This window comes from Oreochromis niloticus, unplaced genomic scaffold (assembly GCF_001858045.2).
Source record: "Oreochromis niloticus isolate F11D_XX unplaced genomic scaffold, O_niloticus_UMD_NMBU tig00007369_pilon, whole genome shotgun sequence".
Taxonomy (NCBI): domain Eukaryota; kingdom Metazoa; phylum Chordata; class Actinopteri; order Cichliformes; family Cichlidae; genus Oreochromis; species Oreochromis niloticus.
Window position 1 is genome coordinate 11,259 of NW_020328520.1, and position 20,429 is coordinate 31,687.

Here is a 20,429-nt window from a genome sequence, read left to right on the forward strand (position 1 = left end):
TCTTTCACTCCTCTTTCAAACCATCTGTCCTCTCTGTCCAAAATGTGAACGTTGGCATCCTCGAAAGACTGACCTTTGTCCTTTAGATGCAGATGAACTGCTGAGTCTTGTCCCGTGGAGGTGGTTCTTCTATGTTGTGCCATGCGCTTGTGAAGTGGCTGTTTGGTCTCTCCGATGTAGAGGTCTGGGCATTCCTCGCTGCACTGTACAGCATACACCACATTGTTAGGTTTGTGTTTAGGAGTTTTGTGTTTAGGAGTTTTGTCTTTCGGGTGAACCAGTTTCTGTCTGAGTGTGTTACTGGGTCTGAAGTACACTGGGATGTCGTGCTTGGAGAAAACTCTCCTGAGTTTCTCTGATACACCGGCTACATAGGGGATGACAATGTTGTTGCGTCTGTCTTTCTTATCCTCCCTCGCTGGTGTCTGATGTTCTTTTCTGTGAAGCTGGAATGCAGGCACACTGGACGAGCTTGTTCTAAAAAATACAGAAAAGGGAACATTTTATTTGTGTTAAGGCCTAAAATCTACAAATAAGTTATACAATGAACAATATTGAAATACCTTATAGGTGTTGCAGGCCACATAACCAGAATCCAGAGCAATCTCACACTCACATGATGGTGAGGAAAGACATGAGCTCTGTGATGAGGTTTGAATGTCTCAGTTGGGACACTGAAGAACTCAGAAGACAGCAATACCTGCACAGAGAGACAGAGTAGAAAAAGCATAGATTTGTAATCCATAATGTGAATTAAAACTCAAAAAGTGTCAACAAGTATAATCATTTGAGTGTGGAATTATTTATGCAATAAACAGGATTTTAATTAATTAATTGAATTAAAAACACTGACATTTTTTTTTATCAAAGATAAAGAATCATACCTCTCTCTGCTCTGAGGATCACTGAGCATCTCTGACAGGAAATACAGTTTCCTCAGTATGAGTCATCATTGATGGTCTCAGAGGTTGTAGTGTGGCAGCATGATGATGGTCTCCAGATCAGGCAGGAGGTCAGGTGATGGGTGTGTCATCTTCTCCATTGAAGACACACTGGTATGGCAGTTCATAACACAGCAGTCTCCTTGTGGCATGTAGTTATCTGTGCAGTCCAGCACTGATGGATCAGGTTTGGCTCAGCAGTTCATGAAGATGGTGTTAAGATGTTGTTGTTTCAGCTGAGGATGGTGAAGTTTGAAGGTTTTGCCACAAAGGAGACTGTGCCCTGTCTGAAAAAAATATATCTACAAAACAAGTGCTTTTAACACCACCCACCCAGCTCAGCCCCCAAGTGTCTATGTAATGCTGGTATGGGGTGTCGGTTACTAAGTCTAATTAGTACATAGGGGATGACAATGTTGTTGCATCTGTCTTTGTTATCCTCCCTCGCTGGTATCTGATGTTCTTTTCTGTGCATCTTTGCTGACTTTATAAACGCCCAATTAGGATAGCCACATGTTTTAAGTGCTTCCTTTACATATGTGTGTTCCTTCTTTTTCCCTTCAGGCTTAGAGGGAACATGTTCTGCCCGGGGGGGGGTCCTAATTACTCCAAGTTTGTGTTCCAGAGGGTGATGGGAGTCAAAGAGGAGGTACTGGTCCGTGTGTGTGGGCTTCCGATGAACTTCAATGTTGAGGTTGCCATTCTCTTCAATGTGCACAGCGCAGTCCAGGAAAGGCAAACAGTCGTCCTTTGTGTCTTCCCTGGTGAACTTGATGTTTTTATCCACGGCGTTAATGTGCGCAGTGAAGGATTCCACTTCTTGTGTTTTGATTTTGACCCAGGTGTCATCTACGTATCTGTACCAGTGGCTGGGTACTCTCCCTTTAAAAGAGCCAAGAGCCTTTCTTTCCACTTCCTTCATGCAAAGGTTGGCTACAATAGGTGACACAGGGGAGCCCATGGCACAGCCATGTTTTTGTCTGTAGAAACCCTCGTTGTATTTGAAATATGTAGTGGTAAGGCAGAGGTCTAACAGTGTGCAAATCTGATCGGGTGTGAAGTTGGTCCTGTCCTCCAAGGAGCTGTCTTCTTGTAGTCGTTTTCTGACAGTCTCCACTGCCTCTGTAGTGGGTATGCAAGTGAAGAGAGAGACTACATCAAAGGACACCATGAGAACCTTCACAGACATAACACAAGGGAAGACTTTTGATTTAATAACTAAGCTTAAAATAAGTGTTACCTTTGAATATTTGTGGGAAAAATCTGATGCTACCCTAAGAATACAAAGCCACACTGGAAATGATGACAGGCTTGCAGCCCTCTGTCTTCCTGGAGTGAGGTGCCTGATCAGTAGCAGTCAGTTGACAGAAGTCGTTGTCTGTAAGAGTGGCCAAACACTGTCCACTTGCGTAGAGTCTAAGAAGCTGGAATGCAGGCACACTGGACGAGCTTGTTCTAAAAAATACCGAAAAAGGAACATTTTATTTGTGTTAAGGCCTAAAAACTACAAATAAGTTATACAATGAACAATATTGAAATACCTTATAGGTGCTGCAGGCCACCAGACTCCAGAGCAATCTCACACTCACATGATGGTGAGGAAAGACATGAGCTCTGCAGTGAGGTTTGAATGTCTCAGTTGGGACACTGAAGAACTCAGAAGACAGCAATACCTGCACAGAGAGACAGAGTAGAAAAAGCATAGATTTGCAATCCATAATGTGAATTAAAACTCAAAAAGTGTCAACAAGTATAATCATTTGAGTGTGGAATTATTTATGCAATACACAGGATTTAAATTAATTAAATGAATTAAAAGCAATGACATTTTTTGTCAAAGATAAAGAATCATACCTCTCTCTGCTCTGAGGATCACTGAGCATCTCTGACAGGAAATACAGTTTCCTCAGTATCAGTCATAATTGATGGTCTCAGAGGTTGTAGTGTGGCAGCATGATGATGGTCTCCAGATCAGGCAGGAGGTCAGGTGATGGGTGTGTCATCTTCTCCATTGAAGACACACTGGTATGGCAGTTCATAAAACAGCAGTCTCCTTGTGGCATGTAGTTATCTGTGCAGTCCAGCACTGATGGATCAGGTTTGGCTCAGCAGTTCATGAAGATGGTGTTAAGATGTTGTTGTTTCAGCTGAGGATGGTGAGTTTGAAGGTTTTGCCACAAAGGAGACTGTGCCCTGTCTGAAAAAATACATCTACAAAACAAGTGCTTATAACACCACCCACCCAGCTCAGCCCCCAAGTGTCTATGTAATGCTGGTATGGGGTGTCGGTTACTAAGTCTAATTAGTGCATCAGAAAGCGGGGGCTACACCTAAAACCCACACTTTCTGATGTCTTTGTTTATGAGCAGCTTTTTCCAGCTGCTCAGAGAATTCTGACTTGGCCTTTATCCACCCAAACCCAAACCCACCCGGATAAAGGCCAAGTCAAACTCACACACCATACCAGCATTACATAGACACTTGGGGGCTGAGCTGGGTGGGTGGTGTTAAACTGTAGTCAGGAACTTTCAGAAAACTATCCATTTACTTCTAAATCAGTTTTTATACATATTCTGTAAGCTGTACTAATGTTTTTCTATACATAATGTATCATTATAGACATCTCTGGTAGCCTAAAGATAGTTTAAAACTTTTGACATTTTTTACCTGTAAAACATGATAAGCAAAAACTCATTCATCACAAAAACTTTTGATTCTACAAAATCTACTATAATCAAGAAAATATAATTGTCTGTATTTATTCATGTGACCCATAATAAATACCTGCATTTATCTGGGATTTATTTATTTACTATTTCATATTTTAAAGCCCTTGGAGGGGAAGATCTCGTTTGTTGAGCTACATACGTCACAGTAAAAAGATGTAGTCATTTAAAACATGAGAATAAAAAAAAATGATGTTGGTTTATCAAATGTTGCAGCACATTTCAGATCAGAGGTGCATGATAGCAGATGTTCCCTGCTCTGCATGAAGTTCAGCAATGATTTGGTGAAATGATTAATAACATTGCAATAAGAAAGGGTCTTCTGACAGACAGAGTAAGGAAGACACTTTTTTCAATGAAAAATCTTTTTCATACTCTACAATCAGTAAACTCTGTAACAAACATGATCTGTAATTGTTTCAAAACTCACCAGACGACTTCATGATTGGCTCAAGGACAGGACACAAAACACAGGGTTGTGGTAACTGTAATATGTCCTCAGGACACCTGAATAGAGACTTTGCTGTGGCTGAGAAATAAAAATGAGGTCAAGCAAGGTGTTCTTGTCTGTAGTGGCAGAAGTGATCAGCTGTGAATACCCTCTAGACTGAAACTGTTCCAGAATCTGTTTCCTTCCACTCTGTAACTGGTTCTCATTAAAATCTCCACACACAATTATTGGGTGACAGTCCATTATTTCAAGTGAATCTAAAAGACTTACCAGGTTTTGCATGAATGGTGTCAAACTGTAGTCAGGGGGTCTGTACACAACAGCAATGAGCGCAGGGAATGGAGCCTGAACCTTCAACACTAAAAACTCAAGATCAGTGACATTATGCAGATACTGTTTTACCTGAACCTGAAAATGATTCCTCAAATACACAACAACTCCCCACCACTTCTGCTGGCCATGTGAGGAAAGTTTGTGTAGGACACATGTCTGTTGCGTTTGAACATGGTGTAGCCGTCCAAATGAAGACTGTCTGCAACAAAGGAGCCTTGGAGGTGAGACTCAGTAAGACACAAAACATCTGCTAAACACATTTCATGATGACTCTTGATGTCACTGATGTGAGATGGTAAACCTTCTGTATTGTGATGGATCAGTGTAAGAGTGTCAGGTCTGCTGGCTGTTTCTCTGACCTGAAGAAGAGGCATCATTTCCTCAACGCTGGCTTGTCTCATGGTTTGGAGCGCTGCAGTTACCTCAGGATTGGCATAAATCTTTTTCTCATCCAAGTCCTGTAAATAGAGTCCACTGAGAGACGTCACCCTGCTGAGAGCAACATAAGCCATACCTGGTTCAAAAATGTTCTTCATTGAAACTACAGCTGTCTGTGTTGTAAGACCCTGGGTTTTGTGAATTGTGCAGGCAAATGCGAGCTTTACAGGAAACTGTCTGCGTACCGCTCCTTTAAACTTCAGACTCTCCTCTGCTCTCTCAATGTAAACCAGATCATCAGATGCTGCATTAGCACTGCGGTTGTTCTACAGACTGCCGGTTGTCCATTCTGAGCCCCAGTTTAATTATGTGTCCATCATTTTCAGATCTCACAACCTTTATCAGTATACCAAAAGCACCATTGACTAAACCGTTTAGTGTGTCCAAGTTTCTGGTCAGCATAACTCGAGCTCCTTCTGAAACGTTCAGAGTGTCAGGTAAATCATTTCGCCCACCTGTAAATGGTTTGTCTCTTCGTGCCATTCTGCCTGTACATTTATCCTTCTGGAAATCGTCTGCAGTGATGATTATAATGTTTGAATGAAGCTTCTTGAGTGTATCTGTGTTATGGGATTCCACATTCTTGTTGGTGGCATAAATGTGTAAGACCTCAGTTGGACATTCTTCTGGTACAGTCACAGCCTGTGACAACAAATCTCTGTCGCACTGAGAAAGCTCATCTGTCTTTTCTTTGACTCTAATCCTGTTCACATCTCTGCAAAGGCCACATCATCTTTCTGACGCATGATCTCAGTTAGAGTGATCATCTGAAAATGTTCCTGCCATAGGTCAATCTGTTCTGGATCATAAACACAGAGAGGTTTAGACTGTCGCACTGGTGGCAGCTGGTAAAAATCTCCAACAGCTAAAACTGACATTCCACCAAAAGGTCTCTGAGTGCCTTTGATTTGTTTCAGTCTTGCATCCACATAGGCAAAAAGGGGTTTTGAAACCATTGAAATCTCATCAATAACAATAATTTCAGCATTTATAAGCTCAGATCTGACTTCATCCAGTTGGTTACCAAGTCCTTGAATGGGTGGTTTCAGACTCCTGGGTAGTTTCAGTAGAGAATGTAACGTAGACCATTGATAGAAAAAGCTGCTGTCCCAGTAAATGAAGTCAGTAAAACAGTTGGATTTGATATGTCAGCTTCTTCTGCATTAGCAGGCAGTCTGCTCAGGATCTTTGATGCTTCAGAGTGAATACACTTAATCAGATGTGACTTTCCAGTTCCTGCACCACCATTGATATAGAAGAAAAATGGATCTGGGTTCAAACCACAAACTCGCTGAATACACCAGTCTCTTATAGCATAGAACACGCAGGCCTGCTTCTGGTTCAGATTCTGATACATTACACGTACCACAGCTGGATCTACTGCAGGTTGTTCTCTGACGGCTCTGATCTCTGTTACAGCATCAGACTGACGACTGTAGTCGGGACATTCTCCTGTTCGTTCTCATCATCAGAATGTCTCTCAGGAAGATTCTCATCACATTGCAACCTCACAACTTCAGATTCAGGAGCAAGATTACACCATTCATCAATCACAACATCCCTATTTTGTTCAAACTCTTCCAGTGCACTCTCAATATCCTCAGAGTTCTTCTCATACTTGTCTTTATTTCTTTCACAACCCTTTTCACAGACTCACTGTGGTCTGAACATGGAAGTCGTACAAAACCTGAGTTGTAGAAGGACTGATAGGTTTGGAACCCTTGTGGTTTCAGTTCCTGCTCTGATCTGTGTGGAAGGTAAAGTCTCAACAGTCGCCATAATATTGCTCAGGATCTTTTTCTGTGACAGTGGTAATACCTGATTATAGCTGGTTTATCATTCTTTCGCCTTTGTACAAATCCAAGCTGGTTTAGAAGAGGAAGCACATCTTTTCCTTCATTTGGACCACTCACCAACCGGCACAAGGCAGCAAAATCAGCCAGTGACATTTCCTCATATTCTGGTGTCTCAGGTCTGCATTTGTATTTATCACTCAAACTTGTCATCCAAATATTACAACTGTCATGTGTTGTGGTTTCCAGATAGCTCATGGGGCGACTCATTTTTACTGGGTTATCATCTGTTGGTACAAATACAACACTGCGGGAACACTTTTTCATTTTTAGGCCACAGACTCGAGTCACACACTCCTGTGCACTGATTTCTCTCTTTTTTGAGTAAGCCTGCATCACAGCTCTCATTTCATCACATTCATTGACGGTGTTCTTATCAGAGTTATCAATAACTGTCTTCAGGTATTCAGAGAGGCCAGATTCTCTCTTCGTTATATATTTACAGAGGTATTCTATACATGAATAGGCATTCAATATTAACGAGACATCTAAATTAGAGTTCCAGGCTTCAAGCAGGTCTGGGTTGTAATTGTTGATCCAACAGTCCTTTGGGTCACGTTTCAGAATAAGAGCTGTTTTCTTGTTTATGTCTTGGAGGCATTGTTCATACTCATTCATTGTCAAGTTGCATCGTGACAGAATCTGCTCTATGGTGAGGGAAGCAGCTTCAGGTTCCTTCAGCAGGTTCAACAAAGGTCTGAGTTTGGCTTTTGCAGCTTCAGTGTCTGAATCCTCATCCTGTCTCACAATCATTGTTCTTGTGGATGGTGGTTTTGGAAAGCCAAATCTACAACCAGAGTTCACACTCTTAAAGCATGTCTTTGTGTGGTTTTTGCTGTGCTTTTGTAGCTCAGTGACTTTTTTGTGCAGTTCAGGTTGTTTTTCTGGATCAGGGAGCTGAGCTGAGATGTATCTGTCCACAAAGTCACAGACAGTTTGGTCATCATCCACATCTACTTCTACCTTTTCTCTAATCCACAGCAACATGTGTATATGTGGACTACCTCTGTGCTGGAACTCAACTCTGTAAAAGTAATCAATGATTTCACCAAGGGGCTGTGCAGGAGAAAACAGCAAATCTCTGAACAAAGCCTCAACACGCTTATCAAACATTCGCATGGTGGTTACTGGATTTGATCTTAGAATTTCACACTTTTCTGACCAGTCCAGGGCTTCAAAATCAACCTCTTCACCTTGCTGTCTCTTTATTGCTTGAATCACTTCAGGCCATCTCATCTCAGCAGCAGAGAAAGTGACAAAGAACTGAGGTGTTCCTATTTGACGAACCATACTGAATAGATCTCTGGTAGTTTTCTGCCAGTAAGCTGGAGTTCCTCTGAGTGGCTGCATAAATCTGATTGCATCTTTATTTCTTACCAGCTTCTCTACTTCTGTCTTACTTTGTAACATTCCTGATGTGATTTTGCGTCCATCTTTCGTCATAGTTTTACCTTTCCTTAGCTGTATTGTCATGCTGGAATTAGCCAAATGTATTTCAGTAACGAACTGTGAGAAAAACAGGTAATTTGTATCTTTAGCAAATCTTGCATCAATGTTGAAAAGCCTTGACTTGAAGTATGCACTTGGTGTGAGCTTGAGACGTCTCTTTTCATCCAGTGTATTCTGACCAGTAGGAAACTGCACAGGAAATGCCATGGCTTCCAAATGAGGAGTTCTGAAGAAGCTAACAGGACTGTTTCTTTCTGCAGGAGCCACACAATATGTGTTATCAGTGAAACAGAGAATCTCTTCTGAAATGTCTACAGGCTGCAGACAACTTTCTAGAGCAAAACCTCCATTGTTCAAATCACTTTCTGGTTCCTCTGGATTTTGTTCCTCTGGTTGTTCATCACAGGATTGCATATTAATAGCTTGTTCACTTTCAGACTCACTTTCGCACAAAAGGGCATCTTTTTCATAGTTGTCAATTTCCATTAAATCTGCTTCATCATAATCATCACTTGCCATGCTGGCTTCATCACTGCTGTCATCATCAGGTAACGTTGGATCACAAAGCAATGCATCATCTCTGATAACAATATCTGTGTACTGTGGATGAATCTGTTTGAGTTTACGCAGGGCTTGGATCAGTTTAGACCAGGTGACAGTCTGGAACAGCTGATGGCCTTTGTAGCACAGTCGTCTTTTCAGCTTGATCCTCATTATCTGTGATTGGCTTCTGAGCCGAGGCAAACAGTCAACTGTTTGTTGGACTTCAGATGGTACACACACCACATTACCACGTATGAGTCTCTGTCTGCCCTTTGGAAGAGGAATAATCTTAGCAAATGGGATGCATTTGGCAATCAGATGTCTCTCCAGAATGTTGAGATCACACAGTTCAGCTGGAATATCCTGCAGTTCTAAACCATTGACAGCAGCAAGCCTGGGCATGCGTCCACTTTTGAGGGAACTGTGACACGTGTGACAGATATACTCTTTTTTTCTCTCAACAGGAAAGCTGCAGTGATCATTACATGCTTCATCACACACATGAACAAATTTACCAGTTAGACACTGCTGAGCTACAGTTTGGTGTTTTGAGTAATTTTCTCTTTTGCAGATTTTCACCTGATTAGGAAAAGAAGCTTTTAGACAAACAGTACAAACATGAGATGGTGCTGACTTAATGTTTGATCTGAAACGAGATATGGCCTCATTCATTAAACTGTTATCTGGATGACACTGTAAACTCTCAGCTGGTCGATGCATCTGGCGATATTTTCGTTTTATTTTCATTGCACATCTGATATTATGCATCTGTCTAAAAGATATACCGTTCCAATATTTTACTCTCATTCGTTCTCTCATATTGTCCTTGTGTTGCTGCTGAAATTGTCTCTCTTCTCCATAACGTTTAGTGATGTAACATTGTTTTTTCTGTCTAAATTCTTCACTTTCTTTGTATAGGTTAGAAACATATGACCTCATGTAAGCTTTATGTTTCTCTCTGAATTCAGCACAAGTTCTGTATGTTCTTCTAATACGTTCCTTCTGCTTTTCTCGGAACATGGGAGATTCTCTGTATGTTCTTCTTAGTCGTTCCTTCTGCTTTTCTTTGAATATAGGAGATTGTCTATAAGATTCTTTATATGTTCTTCTCATACGTTCCTTCTGCTTTTCTCGGAAAATGGAAGATTCTCTATATGTTCTTGTTATACGTTCCTTCTGCTTTTCTCGGAAAATGGGAGATTCTCTATATGTTCTTGTTATACGTTCCTTCTGCTTTTCTCGGAAAATGGGAGATTCTCTATATATTCTTGTTATACGTTCCTTCTGCTTTTCTCGGAATAAAGAATCTTCTTTATACATCCTTATGACACATTCTCTTTTTCTCTCTCTAATTTTAGCACTATCTCTATAGATTTTTCTCAAATGTTCTCTCTGTTTCTCTCTATATGTAGCATTGAGTTTATACAGATTATTTTTGTACACACTCTTTTTCTTACTGTGATCAGAATCATTAGACTTTCTACTAGAATCTTTTTTCTTTGCCTTAAAGCTTTCATCAAAAGTGTACGTCTGTCTCTCTTTCTTTTTCTGATTTTCCTTTCTCTGTGGTAGTTTTTCTTGGACCAATAATCGTCTCCTAATCTTTCTCCTTTGCTGTTTATTATGCTTCAACAGTTTATGTGAGAGTTCCTCTGTTGTCTCAGTTAAACAGGAGGCGGTGTTTAAATCATTCTGAGGAACAGATTCTTTTGTTACCTGAGTGTCTCTTACAGAAGATGCAGAGGTTTCTATTTCTAAATAATCATAAGGACAATTGTTCGGCTCAGCAGCTGGCTCATTTGAATAATCCACTCTGGATGACATCACTTCAGTGGCTAAAGTGTCGGTCACAGTTTTCTGTGTCTGCTCAGTGGATTTGGGGTTTCAAATTCAGGTTCATTTAAAGCTGGTGCTGGAAGACTTGTAGCTGTTTGTCTGTTTTCATCAGCATCTCTTTGGTCAGCTGCGTTTTCACTGTGAAACTCGACAGGCTGTAGCTCATAAGTGCAGGTTGGCGCGATGCTAAACATTCGGTACAAGCGTTTGATCCTGTCAATCATGTCGTTAAGACGTGTGAACTTTAACATAACTGCAGTTCCACCACTTACAGCTAGCGACAATGGCATTCCTGTAGACTTACGTGGGTGAGGGTCAAAATATGCGTATTCACCTGAAGTCAGCCTGCAAACTGCGATGACTGTACCTGCCATGACTAGTAAAGCGTAGCGAACGTCTGAAGCCAAACACTGTAGTCCCTGTTCAAGGCTCGGAATTTGATCTGTACCATCAAATGTGCCGTAACGAGCAAACTGAGACATATCCACTTGATACTCGTGTCTGCGGCTGGTGACCACTGTGGGAAGCTCATCACAGGCTAGAAACACGCTGTTCACAAACCTTTTTCTGGCATCTGAATACACGGCATGGCCTTTGTCCAACACACGGTTTAGATCTGCTTTGGTAATGAATTCATCCTCGTGTAAGAATGACAGGAAAACCAAACTGTTAGCCATGCATTGCTGATTTCTGTACTTTCCATACTTAGCAGAGGCCTGGCTTCGGGATGCACAGACGCTACTCACTCGTGGATGACTTTCACGTTTTTAACCTGTACATGAGACGGTCCTGGAGTTTCTCCATCATGCTGGGTTTGCACAGTTACCTTGGGTTCAGTCTGGATTACCTGCTGTACTTTAGCATCTGGCACACATGCTGAGCGAACACCTCTCTTTACCACATCTGCATAAGACACTGCGGCTGTCTGAGCACTGCTCTGCACTTCTGGACTGGGAATACTTGTAACAGACACCTTTACCTCCTCACCGCTCTGAGAGACATTTACCTGTTGATGACTTTCACTGTTTGTAACCTGTACATGAGACGGTCCTGGAGCTTCTTTCTGCTTTTGCCATCTAAGCTTCTGGGACTGTGACCTTTGACTTTTTCTTGGCATTTTGTTGAAGTACAAACTGGACCTTATATGTATTTATACACAAATGTAAACAAAAGTCAACCTGTAAACACTGAAAAACTAATGACTTTAATAACTATTAAATCAGAGATTTATCAGAATTGATGTAAAATGCTGACTTGAATACAAACTCAATATAAAAGTTATTTAAAGTTCTTTGAAAACACTTTGGTCTGTTTTATTGTAACCTTTTCAAAAACTGTATATTATTACTTCTTATATTTTTTTTTTAAACCAGACTGGATAACAAATAGGTCTATACTTCTGTAATGTAATATGCAGAATAAATCTCAACAATCAATCAACAGGCTATAATAAAACTCTTAGCTTTTAAGTAGACTTTGTGTAAATCTTTAAGATATTTAAAATTTAAAGCAAATATAAGGAGCTGTGATGGTGTGGTGATCAGATGACAGGTGATGGGGATTCTTCAGCTGGATGTTCTGCAGCAGTCAGGAAACAGGAAGTCTGGGTTCTCAGGGCAGCCTCTAGATGACAACTGTAACTGAACACTTACACTGAGTGACAAAAAAGGGTTTGTCCTTAAATAATAATACTATAAACTTGTAGTCAAATGTTATAGCCAATGAAACAGACTTGAAAAATGTATTTGAATCAAATTTAATATTTATGTGAATATAGCACTCTGAATATATTACAGAATAGTCAGATTATCTTATTACAAATAAACCTTATAAAAGGTGTATATTTTATATAATGTATCAAAGTAATAGCACCAGTAAGCCAAACTATCAGTGTTTATTCCAAAGTGTAATGCCGAGTTAAAACTACAAATGTAGGGCTGTATAAGTAGTTTCTACTATAAGTTCTACTGTACTGCAATTCTACTACTGTATATTCAACTTTCTAATTGTAATTTCCAGCAAATTGACTGAATGTGAGAGAGTTTAATGACAGGAAAGAAGGAGCAGTGAGAGCAGAGATCTCTCAGAATTCTCAAACAGATAGATCAAGTACTGGTACTTGGATTTCTGAAAACTTGGATTCTGAAAACTTGGATTCTGAAAACTTGGATTTCTGAAAACTTGGATTTCTGAAATTAGATAGAGTGCTTGGGATAGAGGGATACAAGATAGAATGGCTGTCAAATTAGATAGAGCAGTAGAGATAGAGGGATACAAGATAGAATGGCTGTCAAATTAGATAGAGCAGTAGAGATAGAGGGATACAAGATAGAATGGCTGTCAAATTAGATAGAGCAGTAGGGATAGAGGGATACAAGATAGAATGGCTGTCAAATTAGATAGAGCAGTAGGGATAGAGGGATACAAGATAGAATGGCTGTCAAATTAGATAGAGTCGGGAGAGTGATAGGATAGACAGAATTGCTTATAATGATAGAGAGAGAGGATCTTCTGCAACAGGTCACCTGTAAGACACAAAAGGCCTGGAATTAGTCGTATTTCCAATATGCTTGGATTTACCATATTCTTCAGACTATATGGCACACCTAAAATCCTGTCATTTTCTCAAAAATACACAATGTGCCTAGTGTATCGATTCTGGTTATGCTTACTGACCTCAAACTGGATTTCTGTGGTACACAGCGCTCAAAATTCTGTCAAATATTTTAGTAAGACTTCGGTAAGCTACAAAGCTGCGCTGCTTGATGTATTGTCAGAGCATTATGGCTACCATAGTCAGGACCCTCAGAGTAATTCGTACGGTGCTTCAACATAACATTATGGTGTGTGTACAAGGACCTGGCACGTGCTAAGAGACATGCTTATGAAGCAGATTTCAAACTGATCAACCCATGAAGAGTTTGATGGATTTGTGGATGAGGAATGAACTGAAAAAGTGAGTGTATTGTTCTGTATTTTATGTGTTACAACTGAACAGTGTTGAGAGTTGTTTGTGAATGACTTGAATAAAGTTGGACTTATCTGACTGTTTTGTTTGGCTTAATCTGCCTTAAAAACAGACTTGTTTATTGACATTATGCCTTATAATCTCAAAAATACAGTACATGTAGGGCTTTAAATACTAAAGAGTTCTACAGTGAATTATTGTACTGAACAGAATGACAATGTTTAACAAATGACGGTGGAACTGTTATAAGGACATTTTTGCGTTCTATTAAAACAATAAACTAAGTCTATAAAGTCAAACCAAGACGTGCTTCTAGAGTAACTTACTGTAAATATTATATGGTCCAAATAAACCCACACACTGAGGTTACAGCAGACAGTTTCAGGCCTCCTGCTTTAAACACTTTATATCCCTTAAACTCAAAATTATTTATTGACTGGCCAAAAAGAACACAAAACCTTTCTCACATTTGCCTAAAAACATCTTGATGATCAGCAAGAGCTGTGTGGACTCACTGTACTGAACTGAATCTTCTAAAGTGAGAGAAATATTTCAGAAAAACACCAGCATTAAAGTCAAACATGGTGCCGTTACTGTGATGGTCCCGAGTTCCTTTACTACTTCAGGACCTACATCAACTCATCAGGTCCTGAGTTTAATCACACTTGGGATTTGCAACAGGAAATTGATCTGAAGCACACAAGCAAGTCCAAGTGACTAAACAGAATCTCGACTTTAATGAAATTGAGATCCTTCAAATGATTTCAAAACACTATTTTTGACCTTAATTAAGGCAACTCAGAAATTAAAGTGGACCAAAACTCAGTCATTACTAGTTACTATAAATCAGGGGTCCCCAATCTCAGTCCACGAGGGCCGGTGTCCCTGCAGGTTTTAGATGTGTCCTTGATCCATCACAGCTGATTTAAATGGATAAATTACCTTCTCAACATGTCTTGAAGTTCTCCAGAGGCCTGGTAATGAACTAATCATGTGATTCAGGTGTGTTGACCCAGGGTGAGATCTAAAACCTGCAGGGACACCGGCCCTCGTGGACTGAGATTGGGGACCCCTGCTATAAATGCTTGATGGTAGTTGTTGCTATCAGGGCTTTCACAGCTGGGTATTAGAGAACAGATAGCTGTGGTTTGGTTTTCTCTGCTTCATACATGAAATAATCACTTTAAAACTGCTTGTATTTGTATTTATCCAGGTCATCCTTGTTAGAAGATTTGAAACATGTGACAAAAAAGCATAAACAAAATAAATCTGCAAGGAAGAAAGACTTTTCCCAGCACTGTACCTTAGACAAAACCTATACTTACCAGACTTGAGACGATCAGATCAGCAGTCTAGACAAAGGAAACAAAACATCAGATCACTGTTTAACGATTCAGACTATTGAGCCTCTTCATACACAATCCAATTTACTGTGACATTAAATAACTAGTCAAATCCTCCATTTCTTCAAGCCTTTATGAACTCACTGTAGTCTAAAGAGGGCACAATTTAATTGCAGAGTCTCAGATGGCTTTAACATGTTTAATAAAAACAATCGTACTACAGAATTGCAAAGAATAGGCACCAATATTTGTTGGCACAAATGCAGGATATACCAAATATTTCGTACACAGAAGCTTTGTGGCTCCAACATTTTCTATCACAAGTCAGTTCTAATAACATGTGAAGAACGACAACTTTTAATCTCATTTCAGATTAAAAATGTTGAATACAAACTAATTATTTAAATCAGAAGCAACACAAAACCACAACAACAACAGTGGCACACCATTTTTTTAAATGAAAATTTCTTAAAAATATTACACTAAAAAGTCATTCCATTGTACTTGTTGCTAACAATATTTATGTGTTATGCAGTATATCCCTTTTTGGCAACATTTATATTTAATTTTAAAACATTGTCTTTAATATACCTACTCACAACTGTACTTCTCTTACATTTTATCATTGCTTAAGTGTTTAAGCTATCACCTACAGTCACTCAGGGAAAATACTTCTAGTGTTTCGACTTCATGCTAATTCATAAGTGGAATGAAAGAGACAATAAAAATCGATAGCTGTGGTGCTCTTAAGTGTTTAAGGTACCACCTATACTCACCTAAAGCACTTTCATAGTTTTGCTTGATACTTAAATCCACAAACATAAGGAGAAATCGAACAACTGCATAAAGATATCTCTGACATTTAACTATGTTTGCACTTGATAAGCCATCAAAAATTAAAATCAGACATTAATGGGCTATTAAACTTCATTGACATTTTCAGGAGCAGTCAGTGGTCCTGTGTGGGGGCTTTGCTGCTACAGATTCTAAATCCTGACTATTTGTTTTTGCCCATGAGTGAATGGCAAGATGACACAAATAGCCAAACTACTGTAAGTAAATTACTAAACATTACCATTACTGTCTACTTACCAGCAAAGGCAAAACCAAAGATCTGTTCACTCTGTGTAACAAAAGACAAAGAACAAAAATACAGGATCAGACAACTCCAATCAGCATTAGAGTCAATACTGCATCACTCTCTGTAGTCAAAAAGATTCCGCAAACTTCTTTGTTAAACACAGCTGGAATACAAACAACAACTCCCCTCTGTTTTCTTTTTCCTGCACCCTAATAAAGATTATCATCTTCATAAAAAGGTAATATGTAGTTTTATCCATTTGCAATAAGCCACACAAGTTTCTTACTCATGTAATGCTCCAAAATTTAGGTTCGATTACTTAAGAGAGTAGATATCGTAACCAATGATTTGCAACACCTAGCACAGCACACTTTATCAAATGGTGATGTCACAATTTAAAAGTAGGCAACAATCACAAATGATAGCTTCTATGGAATGTTTGTAGGCTTTAACATTTGAGGTGGCCTGAATTCAACTTCTATTAACACAATAAAAACAAACAGAGTCTATAAACTTACACCAAGATGTGCTGCTACAAAAACTTACTGTAAATATTATATGGTCCAACAAAACCAACACACTGAGGTTAGAGCAGACAGTTGCAGGCCGCCTACTTAAAATTTCACATCACATGTTCCTTAATCCCCAAAGTTCTCAAATCCCTGTTTCTGTGTGTACTTACCTGGGACAACAGTACATCATAATATCTGGGCACACAGAAACAGGGATTTGAGATCCGTTAACATAAAAGTAAACAATACTTTACTCAGTATGACTTTTGGCAAAATGAGAAATTTGGAGATGGATGGTTCCTACAAAGCAGTTTCTACATATTTCAATCACATTTGGGGCATGTTTAATACACAGCCATAAGCACTCCACTAAATCTAGGACGTACTTATAATGGCCGATTTAAAGGCCTAATTAAAAATGTAGTATGATGATAATTTCTTTGTAAATCATTTAATCATAAAATACAGAAATAAGTGCTGTATCTGTGCTTTAGATTTTTTCCAGTCATCAACAAAATCTTTAATTATAAAAGACTAATTCAAAGAGCAGTTTTCAGACAGTCAATTAATTATTGAAGGGAAAGAAGCTTTTGAAATCCACAAGGCCCTACTTGAAGACTTAATTGTACCTAAACTGCTGTTCATGAGCTGCTCTAATGTGAAAAAAGATGCACTGCTACAATAACCTACGGACTTCTGTAGGTCTGGAAATGTTTACACAGACTTTTCTAGGATTTGATGACTTTTGATGATCACCAATAGCTGTGCTGACTCACAGCACTACACTGAATCTCCTATGATGAGAAACATTTCCCAGCACTGCACCTCAGAAAAACCTTTACTTACCAGACTTGAGACGATCAGATCAGCAGTCTAGAGAAAGGAAACAATTCATCAGATTACTGTTTGATGATTCAGACTGTAGAGCCTCTTCACACACAATCCAATTTACTATGACATAAATTAACTAGTAAAATCCTCAATTACTTTAAGCTTTTTTAAGTTTACTGTAGTCTAAAGAGGAGATAATTGAACTGCTGGGTCTCACATGGCTATAGCAAGTGTAATAAACGCATTCATTACTACAGAAATGCAAAGAATAGGCACCAATATTTGTTGGCACAAGTGCAGGATACACCAAATATTTCCTACACAGAAGCCTTGTGGCTCCAACATTTTCTACAACAGGTCAGTTCTAATAGAGTGTGAAAAAGCAAAACTTTTAATGTCCTTTTAGGTTAAAAACATTAAATACAATATAATTCTTTAAATCAGAAGCAACAGAAAACCTCATGTTTTGGTTAGTCTGATATGAATATGCAAATCCTAAAATACATGTAAATATTGACATGTTACAATAACAGAGGTGCAGAATGTTTTGTGATTCAAATTAAATGTCTTAAAATATTACACTAAAAAGTCCTTTCATTGTACCAGTTGCTAGGAATATTTATGTATTTTGCAATGTCCCTTTTTGGCAACATTTCTATTTAATTTTAAAACACATTATATTCACCAAATAAGTAATAAACTAATTCGACACTCTGGCTGTAATGTACCTAACAATGTCCACTCACACCTCTGGTTCTCTTCGTTTTTATTATTGCTTAACTGTTAAAGCTATTACTTATACCGAGTCAGGCAAAATACTTCTACAGTGTTCTGACTTTAATGAAATACATCAGCAGAATTTGAGAGACAACAGCTGCACAGGTATTGATTTATATTAAGTGTTCAGCAACCACTTATACTGACTCCCCTAAAACACTTTCATTGTTTGTCTGCTACTTAAATCCACAAACATAAGGAGAAAATGAACACCTGGACAAAGACATCTGACATTTAACTGTTTGGATTCAATAAGCCATAAAAAATTAAAATCATACATAAATGGGCTATTAAACTTCAGGGACATTTTCAGGGACAGTCAGAGGTCCTGTGTGGGGGCTTTGCTGCTACAGGTCACAAATCCTGTGTTTTTGCCAATCAGTAAATGGAAACATATCACAAAAAGTCAAACTACTGTATGTAAGTCGTCAAATGTGCTACACAATGCCAGGTTCATACTGCTTCAGTTACAATCACTGTTTACTTACCAGCAAAGGCAAAACCAAAGATCTCTTTCACTCTGTGTAACAAAAGACAAAGCACAAAATACAGAATGAGACAACTCAGATCAGCATCAGAGTCAATACTACATCAATCTGTGTAGTCCAAAGATTCAGTACACTTCTTTGTTTACCACAGCTGGAATATAAACAAAAATACTTCTCTTTTTTTCTAGACCTTATTAAAGATTACTGTCTTCATTAAGGTAAAATGTGGTTTCATCCATTTGTAATAAGCCACACAATTTCTCAGTTATGTGATAGCTCTATTAGTTTGGTGCTATTAGATAACACAGTAGATTTCATAAGCCATGATTTGCTACACCTAGCACTGCACAATTTATCAAATTGTGACATCACAATTTAAAAGCAGCAACAATCATAAATGAAAGCTTGGGTGATATATTTGTAGGCTTCAACATTTGAGTTGGTCTGCATTCAAATTCTGCTTCCTAAAAATATTATCACCTGCACACAGCATCATTTAGTATCATTTAATATGCTGTTGTTTTAAATATCTACATATCACATTAATAATATTAATGGCGCACTGCTGGATTTTATTTATTTGAAGGTGGCCTTTTTTATATTTCATTAATTTTTCAAAAAATTGAGAAGTTAAACAGAGCTGCAGGTGTAGGTTTTATTTAAAAAACAACCTGCACAAACAAGTGTTTGTTAAACAGTTCTTAAAAATTTACTAAAAAACTAAAATTAATTGTTAAGAGATGTTAATATTCTTATATTATGTGTTTTAAACAGCTAAAATTTAAGGGGCAAATCGTAGTACGTTAGTTAATCTGAGCTAGAAGCATACTTTGAAAGGTACATTTAAGTGGCTTTCAGTCAGAGGCGGTAAAATGTCGCCTTTGAAGTTGCCGACCCTGCTGCTTCAGTAGCTAATCAGTGATTCTAAAATGGTGGCTCATTACCTTACAACCTAAAGAATGAGGCCGTTTTAACTGACTGATTTGTGAAGAGAAAGACAGCTTCCCTAAGAGACTCAGAAACACTAACACACCGAATGAACCAAATAAAACAACACAATAACTGTATTATACAATCAAATGAACCATATTCATTTCACACTGGGCCTTTAAGACCGCTAGGCGTTAGCACTTAGGTTGTTAGGGCTAGCTTAGCAATACTTGTTTAAATACTAAAAGTACAACGTTTCACTAAAAAGCAGCCATTGTGTTACTTAATATGACTTATACTTCAACTGGCTTAAAGGCACAAACAACAACTCGGTTAATCACTCAAACAGCTTATAGACATTTAATTTCAGAGAAGAGAAGCTGAGCAGCAATTCTTACCGACAAGGATCAAGCAGAGAGTGGGCGGAGATGCAGAGTGAGCCGGCAACGTAAAAAAGAGGCATTCACGGTAGTGGGAAACTCCGGCATTACACAAAATTGGCACTGAAAACGTGAAAGATATATATGTAAATTTAAATATATTATACTAGATTTCTTTGCAACAGAAAACAACTACCAGAAATTTAATTCTATAAGTTGAATAAATATTTCAAACAGGATTATTTGAATTTGAAATAATGGTTAAAAGTCATAATAAATATAAGTCATTATGTTAAAATGTAGTGTATTATGTTTTTTGGAGTTACAAACGTCGTGTAACTCAAAAAACTAGGTGGACTAGAAGCATAATTCTGTACTGGGTGAATCAGCGTACTTTGTTACTTTGACTGTGATTTGCATTGCTCTTTGTACATCTGTCGCTGAGATATGACGAGAGAAGAAAGGCAGACCTCAGATATGATTGGCTGGCTGGGAAGCCGTACAGGCCCTGATATGTAATTTTATATGTCAGTCCTCACAGAGGATTAG

General features: G+C 38.6%; 2 long non-coding RNA genes across 2 annotated transcripts; both read right to left on the minus strand.

Annotated features, from left to right (window-relative positions):
• Window positions 1-2,008: 2,008 nt before the first annotated feature.
• Window positions 2,009-2,515, minus strand: LOC112845443 (uncharacterized). Its single transcript, XR_003218261.1, has 3 exons — window positions 2,483-2,515; window positions 2,182-2,396; window positions 2,009-2,063 (listed from the first exon to the last, which is right to left on the minus strand). It is a non-coding gene; the product is annotated as an uncharacterized LOC112845443 (long non-coding RNA).
• Window positions 2,516-12,310: 9,795 nt separating this feature from the next.
• LOC109197931 (uncharacterized) lies at window positions 12,311-18,603 on the minus strand. Its single transcript, XR_002058940.2, has 3 exons — window positions 18,571-18,603; window positions 17,321-17,347; window positions 12,311-13,095 (listed from the first exon to the last, which is right to left on the minus strand). It is a non-coding gene; the product is annotated as an uncharacterized LOC109197931 (long non-coding RNA).
• Window positions 18,604-20,429: the final 1,826 nt, after the last annotated feature.